Source organism: Pezoporus occidentalis, unplaced genomic scaffold (genome assembly GCF_034315485.1).
Source record: "Pezoporus occidentalis ecotype Australia unplaced genomic scaffold, CSIRO_AGI_Poc_V1 ctg8, whole genome shotgun sequence".
Classification (NCBI taxonomy): domain Eukaryota; kingdom Metazoa; phylum Chordata; class Aves; order Psittaciformes; family Psittacidae; genus Pezoporus; species Pezoporus occidentalis.
The window spans coordinates 12,016,874-12,034,691 of NW_026916158.1; the positions used below are offsets into that span (position 1 = coordinate 12,016,874).

General features: G+C 42.5%; 1 protein-coding gene across 1 annotated transcript in view; it reads right to left on the reverse strand.

The window, feature by feature from the left end:
• Positions 1-12,966, reverse strand: part of GNB4 (G protein subunit beta 4) — a 33,059-nt gene extending 20,093 nt beyond the window's left edge. The window contains exon 1 of the mRNA XM_062602916.1: positions 12,841-12,966. The gene's annotated coding sequence lies outside the window, so the exon portion shown is untranslated. The remainder of the gene's footprint in view (positions 1-12,840) is intronic.
• Positions 12,967-17,818: the final 4,852 nt, after the last annotated feature.

The window sequence follows — 17,818 nt, forward strand, 5'->3', positions numbered from 1 at the left end:
CCTCAGCGGACTTGTACAAGTGAATTTACTGATACCAAAATAAAGTGCCTCCCAAGGCAAAATAATTAACTAAGTCAGATTCCACAGCTATCTAGTGTCAAGAAAGCCACTGGAAGGCTTGAGTGCTCCACATATAAATTACCCCTTACGCTATGCCTGATTCAGTAGCAACATAATTTGCTAAGAGTTTAATTCTTCATTATACAAGCAGGCAGTGACAAATTACCACAGGTTCTTGTCTCCAAAGTACTTTCGCTGCAACCTGTGGACTGCAAATGTTGGAGCAAATTTCTTTTCTCTGGAAAAAACAAAAAAACAACAAAAAAAAAATCACTCCAAATGCACTTGAGGACACACTGTAAGAAGATTCACTGAGCCCAGGACCTCTGTGATACCCTGTCCGGCAGCAGAGCAGGACACAGTGCCTACACAAGCTGGGATGCAGGAGTTCATCAGGCAGGGACCTGCTGACCCCACAGCACTGAGCAGAAGGCTGGTACAGGGACCGAGAGCCAACACAGCTCTGGAAAGCCAGGAAACAGGCTGATATTTGCAGGTTACTCAAAGCAAAACAGTCAGGTTTGTAGTGATGGGAACCTAGTCTGATATTTGCAGGTCACTCAAAGCAGAATAGTCAGGCTTGTAGTGATGGGAACCTTTAGTTCTGCGAAGCAGAGCTATTTCTGTCTCAGATAAGATTACAGTTTACAAACTAAGATGCTAAGAAATCTCGTTTCTTTAAAAAAAAATATATTAAAAAGAAAAAAGGGGGGGGGGGGGGGAGGCATTTGCACTTGCCTCAGGAAGCCCAGCTTATTCCCATGTAAAAATCACCATATAGGCAAGAGCAAAAAAGCAAAACCAATTACTAGATAAGTCTCAATATACCCTCCCCACAACAAAGCATTACTGGTTTTGTGCCAAATACATATAGATTAAAGGGACTGCAGAAAAAATAGTCTGCCTGTCTGGATTATTCAGAGCTACGGATTAAGAACTATTTAGTCAAGAATTTCATTTTGTATTAAAAAAAAAAATAATCAGTCCTTTAGAACTGTTTACCTATACGTATCAACCTCAGCTTTTTGACTCATATAAGTACTAACATCTCCCAAGTGATCAACACACAGCAGCAGAAAGTAAGAAGTGGTTTCACTCCTACTAGTGATCACACAGGTTGAGTAAACATAAGGAACTATAAGGCTTTACTGATTACAGGAAGATGACACCATGTCATACTCCAGATACCTCTCAAGTGGGCTATATTGTAACTCACATTCAGGCTTCAGTCCACAAAACCTTAATATGCTGAAGTCACCTGTGTAACGTTACCTGATTGTCTTAAGTAACTGCTGACAGTGTCTACAGGCTTTGCTGTCTCAACAGTGGTGGACAATGGGATTCAGGCTCTGAAGCTGATCTCCAGCAGAATACACAAACCAAATACTTTCTATGTTCATGATGTGCCAAAGAAAACTTTGATAAAACATTTTTTCTTATTTAGTGACATTAACCAAGACTTCAACAACTTTTCTCGCTCGTTTATGTCTTCTCAGAGTCATGACTAGAGAAGAAAAACCATGAAAGAGGTTTTATATCTCACAGCCTGAAGGAAACGGTTTCACAATATTCAAGAACAGTTCAAAATCTACAAACTCTGACACAGTGGACAAAGCCTTGCATAAAGTGGAATTGCTGCCTGCACAACAGCCACTTGAAATAAATGCATTAATGCTATGCTGGAGTTACATACCTTCATATATAAACAGTATTTCAGTTGGAATTTTACGCAATATATTTACTAGCAGAGCTGTTTGAAGACCACACACACACGCACTCAGCTCTCCACACAAGAAAATTAAACACAATGCCTTTGTTTCCCCCCTGTACCTTGGCCCTAAGTTGTCTCTCCTCCCTTTGTCACAGACCTTACAAGCTATTTATTTTCCCAAGAATCTTTGTTCTGATGTGTAGCTGTACTGCATCAATAAATAAAGACAACAAAGCAAGGAGCTTTTATACTGGTCAACTAATACTTAAAACTGAACAGAGAGGCATAAATTGGAATAACAGTATATAAGGGTTCTAATTGTGCCATTGTGTATCCTGCTCTTTCTTTCTCTCCTCTCAAACCTTGCCAGTGCATCTCCTTCCTTGCTGTTTCTTTTACGTATACTTTTGAGGAGTGTATTTATGTTGCAGAACACAGACATTTAGTAAAGAAAGAGAATAACAGTAATTTTTTTAAGAAAATTGTTACAATTTAAAATATAAGATCAGAAATCCTAACTAAATCTTCTTCTTAAGAATTTTAAATTTTCATTTTGTAAGAGAGAATTAATTGTCACTCCGATTTCTGAGCCCCCAGGGCACATATATGGAAGGGTTCTCCTGTATTCAGAGCCTCTGGTCTCCCCAAGAAGAAAACAGGAAGCAGCCTGGGTGTGACCTCATTCGCTGAGGTCAGCGCTATTGTTGCACTTCTGCACATTTTGGAAGTGTTTTAAAGTGATATGTCTCCATTATAGCTTTGGTACAAAAACAGGAAATAATCAACCAACGCCTCTCGAGAGGAAGGATATTAAGAGAACTTACTCAAACACCCATTTCTCTAACAGATACCATCCCCAATTTTAAGGAACTGATGAATGTATGTGCCTAAAATTCCATGTACGGCTAGAAAGGAGAGGTTGCAGAAGAGACCCACAAGCAAACAAGAGATCAGTGGGATATGAATAGAGTCTTGCTTCGTGTGCCAACATGCCCCATACAGTTACATCACAAATACAACCCCACCCACAAACTGTGTGGCAGAAGCAGTTTCAAGCCAACAATATTGTTCCTCCCTTCCTCCGCAAAACACCTCATACCTCTCTACACATCATAAAGTAGTATGTGCCATTTATACACACATAGCTATTTAGTTTGTGATTTTAATACAACTTTGAAATAAAGCCTGCCACACAAAAATGTTTGTATTACCTGCAATAACTATTTAGAGTTACTAAGAGAAGTAATTTCAGTCAGACGAATGCAAATATCTGTGTTCACCTTCAAAATTCAGTATGGTAAGTAACAACCTTTAGTGTTTTTCACTAACAGAGGAAAGCAGGGGCACCTTGCAGGAGTGCAGCTGGGTTTAGAAGCCAGCGCCACTTTATCAGTGCTGCTGCCACTGTGCACACAGCTTGCCAAACAGAGAGTAAACCCTCACCACAACCAGTCTTAACAGATCACAACACATCTCTGTCTGATGACTGGTTTGACTATGGTTTCCATGGAAGACAAAACAGACCAATAAATATCGACCTTCTTAACAGCAGTTACAAAACAGACAAAGAAAATCACTGCTTTGAAATGATGAGTGAAAGAATTCTATAAAGTTTACTAGGAAAAATGATCAGTGACTTTAGACTTTTTTTTATACAGTAAGTTGACAGCTCACTAGACGAGTGTTTGGTGCTTAGAGATATCTGAGTTTATTTCTAAAGCGCAGACAAGTACATTCATAAAACATGCACAGAAAGCCCCTACTCTTCTTTGCCCACACACTAGATTCTAAGAAAAACCCAAGAAATTCAGTGTCAAGCACAAGACTGAAAAAAACACAGGAAGCAAGGAATTTTAAAAGTCATGAATATTTCACAGTCCAAAAGTAACATTCTCACATCTTATATTCATTCTGTTCATTTCCAGGTCAAAATATTTTGGTGTGCAAGCACAGGTTTATTTTTATCACACTCCCTGCAAACAGAACTTCCTGTGAAATTTAAATTGTGTTGTCTTTAGTGACTGTAACGATAATTCTCCAGTGAAAATTTGGATCACTGACCACAGGACAGTCCATCACTGAACAACTTATTACTGGTTTTACAATTCAAAACATGTTAAGAAGTGACAAGAAAGCTTAATTAAGCAAAAAAGATACAACTCCAAGTAACAAGACAGAGATGGTTCCAGTCCATTTTTTTTCCTTGGGGACTTACAGGTAGACACATAGAGCGAGCTAACATACTGTTATTTTTCTCTTCAAATACCCAGCTATACCCAGAAGCTATTCTAAGAAGTTTTCCTATGAAAAGCATAGAGGGACAATTCAAAGTCATCTTGAAAGACCACTTACATTTAAATCCATCCCTAAACAAGTTTGATTTTGGAATTTCCTAAGGGTCTAACACATTGATATTTACTGCAGTGGCAGAGTACCCTTGCATCTTGTAGGGCCAAGCAGTGTTATGCATACAAAATCTGGTCTGGCACCTACATGCATAAAAGATTGCTTAAGCAGCCTCCTGTTTTCTGACAGTGTGAAGACTGAATGGTTTGCATAAAAGGCATGAAGTACACAGAAAAAAGCAAGTTTAAAGTCAGTGGAGAAGACACACATTAAGAAACATTAATACCTTCTAAAGGACAAGTGCCTCAATTCAACTGAGATGACTATTCGCTTGACTGAAATAATTCCTGACTGACAGTTTTTCGAAGTGGAGCATTCTTACACATTTCAGGAGAAGAGACCCCAGCAGTACCAGTTATACACACATTGCACCCTTTCTAATGTTTCACCAGCTTGGGGGAAAAAAAATGCATTTGATCTATACACAGTCTTCAGCACCCTTCCCTCCTCCTCACCATTCAGCACCACACACACACTCCCTTGGTACCAAAGTTACAGCAAGGCATTATGCAGTTCACATAATCATGCAGCTGTAACATTTAGCATACAGCTGTACTCTTTCATAAGAAAACAAGGAAATAAAAACATTTGGTTTTTTATACTAATTATCCAAAGATCAGATAAAACTATTACCCTCAGGCCTAATTTTAATTTTGCTTTTGATTCACAATGCATTTCTGGTCAATTATTTGTGATTCTAAGCCACAAAAATCAAGTCTTCTTCCAGACTGGAGTTAAATCTGCTTTAGTAAGTTTCTCTCTCTTCTCTTCTTCTTTGAGATGCATACTACCATAGGTCTGTGAAAAAAAATTATCAGCAACCTCACTTTACAGAGGGACACTGAATTAGAAATCTCAAGAGTAGAAAGTGAGAACCCCAAGTACTGTTTTTCACTCCTACTAACCCAAGTACAGGATTAAGAGTACACAGGCTGTGTAACTACCTCAGATACCACTTCTGATGAGATGTATCTGATCCATACTCTTTTGAATTGCTTTTGATGTTTCTCATGCAGTATTGCCAGTTTTCAAATGGCTACCTACTAAAAAAAAAGTATTTGAGAAGTATTTAAGAAAGATGTTATATTGAAGCAGGATGTACCACTGTGTTTCTATGTTCATACTTGCAGGCTTCTCAAAATCAAGGCTGTCTTCACAGTAGGAATATCTTAAGCTTACTGACTATATCTAGACAAAAAAGAACACAAAAACCTCTCATAAAAAAGCCTATCTAGATAAAGCTGGCGCTATTTAAAAGGAGTTGTAAATTAAACTTGTGATTCATTATTTTTCACACCTTTACAATGCATTAAAATCCAAATATATTTGTAGAGTTCACAGCCCAAAAAGAATAAAAAGACATTCAGGTCACATGAACTGTATACAGACTGTAAGTGCCCAAAAGCCAGAAATTACCTACCTGGCTATTGGAAAGAGAATTACCCTAGATAAGGTTTCCAGAATAAAAGGATGGAAAAGAACATGCTGAAGGAAATAATTACATATTCCCACTAGAAGCAGTCTTCTCTAATGTGTCACTTTGGGATTTATTTTTTTTTTAATACAATAACTTTTCTATGAAAATGTGACACTCACTGGGTTATAAATAGCAAAATTCTCCTGCAGAGACAAAGCCTCAGGTTATAGACAGGAATGTATCTGCCAGGCACTGCGGCCACAAGAGAGCCTGTGGCTCCACAACCTGCTTTGCTGAAGGTTATATTTCCAACCCACTGAAACTTCTGTTCTTGTAAATATTTTCTACGTATCTCGGTCAAAGTGAGCTGGGTCAAAAGCAGCCCAGCCAAGCACATCATCTCTGCTTCTACCCTTCACTAAAGAGCTGACACTGTTCTTGTAAGGCTTTTAACCTTTGGCATATGCATACTACTAGTTTAGCATTTTTCTCATCAATTGTCTGAAAGATTACTAAGCCAAGTGTAAAGCAAAATGATATCTGTCTCAACAAAAAGGCAAACATTAGCCATATCAATGAAACTCTCAAGTAATTTAACTATTTGCTTAAGATGTCAAGCTCTCAGCTGTCATCTTGTCAAAAGTTACTACGAAAGTCTACAATTCAGGGCTGCGAGGCTTCTGTAGAGATTGAGAAAACTGTTCAAACCTCTGAAGCAACACCATTAAGAAAAGTAAATTTTCCTCATTTCATCCCTTTTCAAAGTGCATGCTTGGCTTTTGATGCTCATCTATTTGCATTTGTAACAAACTATAAGAGATGAGGGGGGGGGAAAAGCTTCTATGACTTCCTGTCTCCAGCTACCTGACCTTCCCAATTAGCTGTTTTTTCCTAAAGCCTAACAGCAACACAGTGCTGACACCATCACACACTCACTAACAGCATTTTTACTTTGGACTTGTATTACATTTTTATCCTGCTGTACAAAAATAAAAATATCCAACTCCCTCTTTTAGGACAACAGAGGAGTTTCCCCTTTTCTGTTGTGTATTTTAAGAGATTAGGATTGTGCTTGTAGCGCCCAAAATATTAGTTTTACTTCCTGGCCACCTCATTATCCATACTTAAGATCGCTTTTTTTGTTTAGACACCTTGTATTCAAACTACTAGAAAGAGCAACCGCAATGGAGAAGTTCTTGTCCTTCAAGTGTCAGTCACTAAGAGTTAAAAGGGACAGTTAACATCCTATAAAATACTGCAACCCTTCCCTGTGGACCGCTGCCCTTCTCTCCCAAGATGGTTAGGAGCACCCAAACATTCCTACTGTGTCCTTCCTACTGATCCAATGGAAGGAAAATGGTATTATCATCCTTATTTGAGGCAGCTGGACTTAAGTGTTTTCGTGGAAACTGCTGTGTCATTTTTTTAACTCTGCCTGTTGTACCTAATGCTTAGATTGCTACAAAACTTGATGAGCTCTTGTACTTCCTTTCCTTCCCATCACCAACATGCACACATAAAGTACTCCAGTCTGCATTCTGACATAGCAGCACGAGATAAATACATTTGTTTAAACCTAATTTATAATTTGAGGGGGAGAGAAGAGCTTTTCTAGAACAAATCTACCCAAAACCTACTACAGATACATTAATTTTTTTAGGAGTCTTGACATTATATTGCACTGCCAAAATCTTTAAGTCAAATCACCAAGACCGATCAGAGTCACTAGATACATACCAAGTCTTTAAATCCATGCTGTGTTAATCAGATTTTGACAAGTGTAGCATCTATATATGCCACCTGAGTATTTCTTTCAGCTCAGTAACAACTAAGCTCTATTTAAATCAATAATCTGAAGGAAGGAACATGTCTTCCATTTCCAAGCTTGGGATAAAATTGGTTTACATGAACAATCACTTAGTGATCAGCCAAGATATAAAGGGTCACCAGAAAAATACTCAGATCAAATATTTCTTTTTATCAGAGCACTTTTAAATACGTGTTATAACAACATATGAATAAACATCTTTAAGACTTTAAAGATGTACAAATGCACAAACTGCATTTTAGTACGTAAATTTAAATTTACATAACTGCATTAAATTTTAGAAATAATTACTACAGTAAAAAAAAATATATATATATAGGGCAGCAAAAACTTAAGACAAAAATTAACCCAACAAGAACCAATTTTTCAGGTTATCCTGAATCTACTTGAGTTTCCTGTGCTAGATGAGATGCTGACAACTGAACTAATAACTGCACTTTGAAAACAAACCAAACAGATTCATGAGTCCCCACTGCTGACAGCGAGGTTATTTGTTCTTGCCAAAGATGCCAAGCCAGTCAGCAAGTGCAGCTCCAAGCTCTTCAATCTCACTTAAGAACCACATTAAATCCTGGGATTGATTTGATGGTTTTATTTTGGTCCCCTCTCTCCCATTTGAAAATTTAAATCTTATAAATTAATTTTAATCTTAATATTACTCAGCTTTTCTAGTGTTTCAAAACAGTAGGTTTCATAATGACTGAAACACTTGGCTTATGCTGAAAATGCATATGTTTAATACTTGTCTGAGATCTAACATAAGGAGGGGATAACAACAGTTTCTGCAAATTGGCAAAACTATTTTGCCTCCAAACAACTAATTTTATATAGCAGGTGGAACTTGAAAGTGTCTTTTACTCTAATGTACAGTCAGGCACTTCTGCCTTTTCCTTCCTTTCCAGTTTAAGTCCTTTCAGAAGGCAACAGACTGCAAGAGTACAGAAACTGAATCAGAATTTGTTTTATTGTGTATCAGCATTTACTTTCAGAAGCTGAGACACCTTAAAGGAAATGAAGGTTATCTTCACTGCATAACTAGTTGCTAGCCAATGTCCATTTGTACTTGTTTTAATTCTGTTTTTAATAAACCTTCAGCTCAGTTCTCATTCTGGTTCTTTCCCACACTACAGCAATTCATAATAATCAGAACATCGAGGGTCTGATGGCATCCAAGCTGACATCCATTCAAAACCTTAAGAAGTTCACCTCTTGCTCTTTTGTTTCAGGCTTTCTGCAAAGATGGACTGTTTCATTGTTCCCACACTGCTGAACTCGTTAACACAATCTGAAACAATACAGATCTTTTTAAATTAAAGCTGCAGTGTTGTATATCACTGCCTCACATTATCTAGAAAGCTCCTTAAGCTTTCTGCCCTACTATCACATCAAACCACAGCCTTAAGAAAACAGTGTATGTTCACATTTTTCGTGATCACTTGCTCTAGTTCTGTTTAGCATCTTTAACATAAATTCTATGACAAAAGTCCAAGTTGCAAAACACAGAGGTTTCATACAAGAACAAAACAATAACAACTAGATTTAATTACACACTTAAGAAGATGAAGTAAGTGACAGGTCTGCATCCAATCAGAGAGAAGAATTTTGGTGGAACTTGAAAAAAAAATAATTTCTTGATTAGCAATACTATGCATATTTTCTACATAGAAAGTTCCAGGCACACGGTAACTGCATTAATCTGAGAATTGATATTCTCAGATGGTATTAAGTACAGAACACAATCACTGCATTACCATTGTCTCTTGGTATTTACATTCCCTGAGCATGCACTGCACATCGAGCTCAGATCTCACTAGTTTGATGAGACTTTTATGACTCCTGACATTAAGAAGACAAAGCAAATGACCCTGTCTTCAATGACACAATAGTCTTAATTCAGAACTCTGGCAGAGAAGACAGTAACTAAGGAAGACCTACAATATTGTGGGGTTTGGGGTTTATTTCTTACTTCACCTTCAAAATCTCACATTCATCAATTTTGTGGCATTTCTTAAAGTTGCATAATGGTCTAGGAGTGAACTACGCACAGTTCTGTACGCGAGAATAATTTTGCAAGGTTTTATAATGAGGTGCTAGGTTTTTCTTTAGAAACTGTTTGGAAAATTAAAATACTTGGACAAATTAAACACTAGATATCTTAGTACTAAGCAACATGAAGACGTAGCTGAAACTTTCATTATCCAGCAGATTACATTTGCAGTCAACAACCTTCTATTTAAGATTCAAATGACACGAGTGGTCAATCAAGACCAACTTTTTGAGCACTCAGGAAAGGGATAAACAAGAGAGAAAGCCACCAGCTATTTGTTGTACCAGTTTAACAATACAAGATACAGAAAAAGGCATCCCTGTAACTTGCTCAAATTTTTCATGATTAACAGATGACAGGTATTACAGACTTGCTTCTCACAGTATTAAATCTATACAACTCTTTTACACTGCCCACTGTAAAAACTGCTCATTTCAAGGAAATAATGTGTAATTCAATATTGCCTCTATTTTGCTATGTTAAACACACAGCGAGACATATTCACATATGTATGATCTCCCTCTTTTTCTTAGCCCCCTTCTTTCAAGATAAAAATCAGTTTGTTTTTTGGAAGCACAAATTAACTTCACCACAGCTATTGTGCTTAAGAATCACAAACAAACATTGCAAAAACCCACTGAAGATTCCCATCCCACTAAAATACTTTCAGGATTGTCGGGATTTGTCATGTGGTTTGTTTTGTTTTGATCTGTTGATACAGTTATTATTCCTGTTAACATTACTTCAGACTTTCCCCAACTTTAACCAGTAATTACATCTGCTGTATCTGTCATTTAATTGTCAAATTAGTCATCTTTTACATCACTTCCAGTATTTCTATTAGCAGTCAGAGAGCAGCTTTGGGTTTTCTTCTGCACCCTCAAATTAGTCTGAAGGCTCATGTTCCCCGATATTACCCCTACTCCCCAACAAGAATGGCCAAAAAGCTATGGATCCTCCATTTATGCTTAGGGAAGTATATGAAATTGTGTAAAGCACATTAACCGTTCTTGCAGTGAACTCTGCAAGTGAAGCACTGCAACCCCTACAAATCAGAATGAGCCTGCGCAGACAACTGGCCAAAGAGGAAAAGCACCCAGCTACGACTAGGGAACCCCTTTCCCCAGAGCAAGTGCTCCAAGCTCCCAGTTCACACTGGCAGCAGAAAATGGACAAAACATTTTTCAAGCAGAGACCAAACTAGAATACAAAACTCCACTGAACACATAAAACTCACCAGACTGAAAATGACAAGTTTTCATCTCTCCCAATGCTTTTATGGTGAGTTTTAAAGGTCTCCAGAGCATTTTGCCATTTCCCCCCTTCCTTTCTTAATACTCTCTACCTCGCAGAGAACAGCTACTACTCTGATGTTTCAGAAATTGATTATATATAATCAAATTAAACTCTAAGCAATTTTTTTCCTCAACTCACACTTCGCTTTGAGACTTACCACGCTCCTAGTTCAGAACTGAAAACCAGCCTGGAAAATCATGTATTTTCCACGCTACAACAATCATTCTAATAAAAGACAACATTCCCATTCCCAAACTGTACAATTAACAAGAGGAAACAGATCAAGGCTTATTTTGCATTAGTTCAGATAATATTTCGGCATAAACTAAACTTGTTGTCTGACAGATATAAACAAGGTGGATGCTTTTCACATTTTCTAACAGAAACCAAAGTAAAAATTAAACAAGCTGATAACCTCAGCAGGAAGTGCAAATAAAATTAAAAAGACTTTTTTCGGGGGGAGAGGGGATGCAAATTTGGATGTGAAAGCCAGCAATACTTAGGAAGAATGACACAAAAAGCATCTAATGACTTTGCACTTTTCCTGAAGACAGAGAGTACCTTCAGATTTACTCCTGTCACAAAATACACGGTGCACATATGGCCACAATACAAATTTACAGAAACCCAAAAAAGTTCTGAACAGGTATCGAAATAAAAAAATAAGAGAAGAGTTCCCCTACATATTCCATAAACCCGGGAACTGCCTGTTGCTGCCAGCCGTACAGACTTTCAACTCCGAACTGCAGGGCTGCCTGACACTGCTGGGGCTGCAGGAGCATTCTAAACACCCCGGCGCATAAGTCAGCCTGCCACCGGCACTGCTGGTACTACTGCTCCAGCCCCGGGCCTGTTCCTGACGACCCCCGGGCACAAGATGCTTCCCAGGCGAGAAGAAGCACCAAGATGATCTCTCTACCCCCGGCTCCCCAGGCGGCTGGAACTGTCCGCTCCGCTTCTCACCGCCCAGGCTGGGGACGAACCTCTCCCTCCCTTCCGCCTCCCCCCTCCTCCAGGGTCCCTCGCCCCGAGGCCACGACGCTCTGGAGACCTCGCCCTGCCCCGACAACACCCTTCTCCGCGGGGGCTGGGCGCGGCGCCTCGGCATGCCCGCGCTCCGGGGTGGCGGACGGGATGGGAGGAGAAACCGCCGATGCCGCCCAACTCCGCTGGGCCCAGCCGCTCCCGACGGACCCCGGCGCCCGCAACCCCGGGGCAGGACAGCGCCCCTCACCCGCCCGCATCCTCAGGGCGGCGCCCTGGCAGGCCCCCTCCGCCCGCGGCCCCAGCCAGCAGCCCAGTGGAGAGCGCAGGGCTTTACCTCCGTCGGGGGAGTCCTTACCTGCTGTGCAGGGCCGCAGTGGGGCTCCCAGCCGCCCTGGGACCGCTGCTGGCGGCGACACCCGCGGCAACCTCAGCGCTCACTCCCGCTGCGGCGGGGCTCTCCCCACCGAGCACCGCCCCCTCCCCCCAGCGCTGCGGTGTGGTGGTGCCGCCCATGCTCCCCCCCCTCGCACCCGCGGGATGGGGCCGCCCGCGAGGGGCGGGGGCCGGCGGGCGCGGGGAGGTAGTAGCGCTACGGCGCGGCCCCGCCGGGTGCAGCGGGTGGTCCCGGGCGGCAGAGGACGCGACACGGCAGGGCTTCCCGCCGTAGCGGCTCCGTCTGCTCCGCGCTGAGGGACGATGGGGCCCAGCACGCCCCCCGGCTCCGCAACCCGAGCAGCGCCGCCCCAGACGGGAAGGGCGCTGGAACCTTCCGCCCGGCCCCCAGAGGCCGTCGCCCGCCGGCAGCCCCAGTCCTCCGCCCTGTGTGCGACTGAGCTCGGCGCGGGGGCGGCCTGAGCAGGAAGTGAGCCTGCAGCCCCCAGCAGCTCGCCCATGTCGCCGCGCTCCACCCGGCTGAGGCTGCCCCATGGCGGTGGAATGCCGCCCGCCGCCCCGCGGAACCAGCCGCCGCCCTCAAGCAGCCCTGGGGGACGGCCATTGCTGCCAGCCTGGCAGAGCTTCGCCCTCCGCCAGTAGTGGCCAGGCCCCGCGGGCATCCTCTGCTCCGCCGCGGCCCGGGAGGGAAATACCTGCGGGCTCGCCGCCGCCGGGTAACGGTCCGCGCGGGTGTCACCGAGCCGCCGCCTCCATGGCGCTCAGTCGCGGCAGGAGGAGCTCCTCCCCCTCCCTCATGGACCCAGCCGACGTGACGGGCCGTTGCCATGGCTGCGCAGCGCTGACGTCAGAGCGCTTAAAGAGATAGCGCCGCGGAGGTCCCTGCGCCGGGGCTTGCCGAGCCTGTGTAGCCCAAGGTGGCGTGGAGGGGCGAGGCCGGGCGGGGCTCCCCCGGCCGCAGTAGGGCGGCTGCGTTCGGTGGTGAGGGGGATAGCGGCGGTGTCCGCGGAAGCCTCGTGTTAGGCGCCGGGCACTGAGCGGAGAAGCTGACCCCGCGCAGCTGCGGGGCTGTGCGGCCGTACCGCCGAATGCCGGCAGCGGATGGCTTTCCCTGCACGGCGGCAGGGACCCGGTTTCTGGCCGGGCGCCCGGCGGGGGCTGCGGGCCCAGGTGGAGCGGAGTGCAAGGCAGGGCTGGGAACAGGCTGGCGGAGCAAACGGCATCCCGCGGGGCGGAGGCTGCCCCACGGGTGTCCGCCGGATCGGCAATCAGCTGCGACCAGAACGGCTCCTTCCCTTCGGCACATGGGGAACACACGTTTTCCATAAAGCCCTCAACCCCCCGAGCACCCAGATAGCGCGTTTTTCTACAGCGGCCCCCGATACTCGGTGGCCACATCGCCTCGCTTCGCTGCATTGACCTGGGAGGAACGGGAGGACCTGACCTGGCCTGGCCGGGACGGGAGGTGTAGCCCGGGGCTGCAGGGACCCCGTGAGCTGCTCACCGGTGTCAGGAAGCGACACTGGCTGAGTCCCCAAACTCCACGTTTTCATTACCTCCTCGTGAGCAGCCCTGGCCTCGGTGGGCATGATCAATAAAAGTCGTATCTCGCCTTTTGTGCCCAGTAGGGCACGTGTTTCTCCTTGGTTAGTAGCAAGGAGTAAGTCCACTGACCTTTGCAGGGCAGTTAGAAGGTAGAAGTGATGTGTGTGAACGGGTACTCAAATCTCATGTATTCCTCTCAACACTGCAATGCTGCATCCCTTAATGGTGCACTCAAACATGCATGTGGGAAGCAGAAAGACCTTTAGGTACTGCCTGCCAAGGGTGTATCAGTCCTGGTGTGTCTGTCTCCCCTTCCACATCTGATGCTCAAATTGCAGTCAAACTGCCAAACTACACTCACAGCCGACATGAGACCTAAGAACATATGGAATAGCTAATTTGTGGATGCTGTGGCCATGCTGGAACACACAGTACGTACTACAGTGAAACAGCTCATTGCTCACCTTAAATCAGTTGTACAGAACATGTATGCACTTCCCTTAACTGACTCAAACCTACTATTTTAATAGCTTTGTCCTGGTTGCAAAGTCTGCTTTGTGCTCTCCTGCACTGCAATACATCTGTCCTCTGTTTATTCAAAGGACGGCTGTCATTCAGCAATGTGTTTACTTTGCATTTAATGAGTGATCACATAGCAAAAATCAACAAGGAACGGATTTGATTTTGTTGACCATACCTGAAGAAGAAAAAAACAGCTCTCTCAGAGTCACTATATCACTGTATAAGTTGGTTAACTTATTATAAAAGGAGAAATTTGCACAAGGATAGTGTTACCTTATATTTTTCTTAATTCAATCTTCAGAACTCTTGAGGAGTGATTACTGACAAGATACAGCCCCAGAATAAGCACATAATTTCTCATCTTATGTTTTGAAACAGCTCTGGAAAATAGCAGGCAGTAAGCAAAGCACCAGAAAAGTTCAGATGGTATTTAGGATGATATTTAGGTAGTTACATATTATGTAATTATCAGTCTTTGTCCTTCCAGTGCAGCAAATTAAAACATTTTATAAAAATTACATCATTTATCCTCATGACTCATTTGGAAGTCAAGGAAGTTCCCGCAGTTGCAGACTGGGAAAATAAAGCACACAGGACGTGGTTCTCAGCAAGGGAACTCATCTTGCAGGGGTGGCATTGCTGCCACCACGGTGGTCCAAGGCTAATAGCAAAGCTGAGTTTGCAAGGAGCAGCATCTTTTCTTAGGCCAACAATACAAATAAAAGTAATTGCCTCTCCTTATAAAACTCATCTTACCCATTGTGTAGTCTGTCTAGTCATTTATTACACAAAGAAGTTATGAATTCCTACTCCAACAGAAATCACCAGTCTGGCTACTGTCAATATTTTACAACCAGTTTTTACCCAGTTCTGCTTCTGATCACTGGTTTCATATGCGCCAAACCCCACTCTGCAAAATCAGAGCTACCTCTAATGGAGCTATTCTTATGCCAATTCAGCAATATGCTTTGTATTATTTTAGAATTTATATAAGGAATCCATTTGTTCTGCAGGGAAAGAGAAATGCTGAGATACAGTGCCAGACGAGTCTTTAAAATCAATATCTAGATCAGTTTCTCTAACATGTTCTCTTTGAATTATGAGTTACTGCAGCCAACACAGCAACTTTGGTTTCTGATAGATTAAATGTTACTGGAGGCCTCCAGAGCCTGGATTCCTGCCCGATGAGTCTGAAACATCTCCAAAGAGAAGGTAGAGGAAGGGAACCTGTTAGGAGGTTGTACTGATTTCACTGTAACTGCAAACCTTAGCCAGGTGCACCATAAACACCCTTTGGATTTTGGATAGAAATTTTGTGAATCACTACATGTCAGAACAGTGAATGGGTAAGAGGAAGTAAGGAGATACTTGCTAAAAAAGTCCCCTGTCCTGGCAAAGTCTGAGACCAAAAGGCATAAAGACGGACAGCACACATATAATCTCAATGGCTAAAAATACCACTAAACTTTATGCATGTCTTTTCTTGGTTCAAGAGAAATGCAGAGCTCATTGTCAGACCGGTACTTTCCATGTTCCAGAAAGCCCCTACATTTCATCAGCTCATTATCTAATCACTTCCCAAAACACTTCAGGATCACGTTGTTCAGGAGACAAGTTAAAGTGAAAATAAACCCAATGAACCAACAGACAAACCAGGTAACTATAAGACAAAGATCCAGAGGGAATCCCCTCCACTGGTGTGACTGAATCACACCACCCCTTTGACTGGCTTTAGTATAACAAAAGAAAACCATAAATTGCTCATTCAGACTTCAGAATTAATTTATCAGTGTGGCAATCCACTTTCTTGACACCTCTGTAGTGGCAACACTGGTTTTCTTTCATGATTATTTTTTTTCACTGATTAAATCAGACCCTTCGGCAGTACATACACTTCTGTTTTGTTTTCTCCTCATTCTTTGTTTATGTCTGACAGCATTTCTGCTGCTGTAATCCACACAGATATTCGGGTGAGGTGCTAATCTACATAATTTTCCCCTTGCCTTTCCATTAAAAATTAAAATGATACCCCTTACTAATAAATGAGGAATCTCACATCTTTCTTTATTCAAGTTTTACGAAGAGACAGAGACTTGAAAGTTCATTTAATTTACTGATATATTTTAGTTACTGTGCTAAGCAGGATTACACATATTATCTTCATATCCCATTATCCATGATGGGAAAACATATGCACATTCAGATACCCCTTCCTGAATTCATTCCTAAATATGAAAGCAAATATTTTACTGCTTTACCTTCAATCTGCTGGTTTTATTCTTAATCAAGTCCAACATTCACTTATTTCAGGACCCCCCAACTTGATCAGCTGCATGACTGAAGCATGAGAGATCATCTTTTGTCATTCTGTCAGTGGCCTGCTTACATATGGACAACCTTTCACAGCACAAAGCAGCAGTGATCTCTGCACACCAGCTGATGCTCTACATGAAATACATCTAAGGCAGCAGTTTAGTTCACATTGCGTACGTGTCTCTCCAGAAGTCCAAGAATGAATGCATACAGCAACTGCACTAGCTGCTCACCACCGGCTATGGTCTGTGAATCACTCTTTAACTGGGCAGCTGGAGGAGAGTATCCTCACTGTGTTTTACTAGTATCTACTAAGAAACAGTGAGCTTTAGTTTCTAGGGCTGCCAATCCAGCATAATTCAGTTCCTTTTATTTCCATATGCTAATTCTCTAATACTTAATTCAAAGGAAAAAAAAAGAACAAGCAAAAAGAATATCAGGAGAAACAGTAATCATATTTTTCTTGTTTATTTAGAAGACTGAAGAAACAGTGGGTGTCAGAGAGTACATTTACTTTCTGAGTAAAATAACTGATGAAGCTACACAGTTGGATTGTTGTGCAGCTACAGCTTTGAGTCTAGAGTCCTGATTCCAGAATGAGCCAGGTGATTCATCCTTTGAAGAAAATTGAACAATCAGTGAACACTATTCAAACAGGAGAAAGGGGAGTGCGCATGTATGCAAATATGCTTTATGTATGGCCTTATGTATGAGTGTATTTATGAATAATATATTAATATTTCTTTCAGGCAAAATGATGAAGGATACTCGTGGAACTGCTGCAAATGCTCATCATAGAAAAACAGTAACAACAATCAAACAGGCTGAAAAAGACATCTGATCTACACTGTTCCCTTCAAAGACCAGTTGCAACATTGAGAGATCAGTAGCAGGTTTCATGCACTTACGGTAATTTGCAGGGTATTTCACCAGTGTTTAAGATCACTAAGTGAGGCAGAGGAAGGAGAATCTGTATTTAAGACCTACATAGAAAAAATTAAGAGTCTGCCTACAAATCCCAGACTCAGAGGATGAAGCCTCACATCAGCTGTAACTCTCTGGCAATGATTTTGCTTGAAATGGCCAGGGAGAAGGCTCCTTTCTACCAAGGGTGTGGGTGTGGAATTGTAATAGACGCTTCCATAAACTGCTGTCTGCTCAAATGTCATGATGTTGGCTTTCTGCCTCATTTTCAGCTGCAGAGAACAGCAGATGGGAGGGGCAGAAACAATGAAGATCCCTTTTTAACTCTCAATTTGACAGATCTCCCAACCCTTTTCATCCAAATAGCTC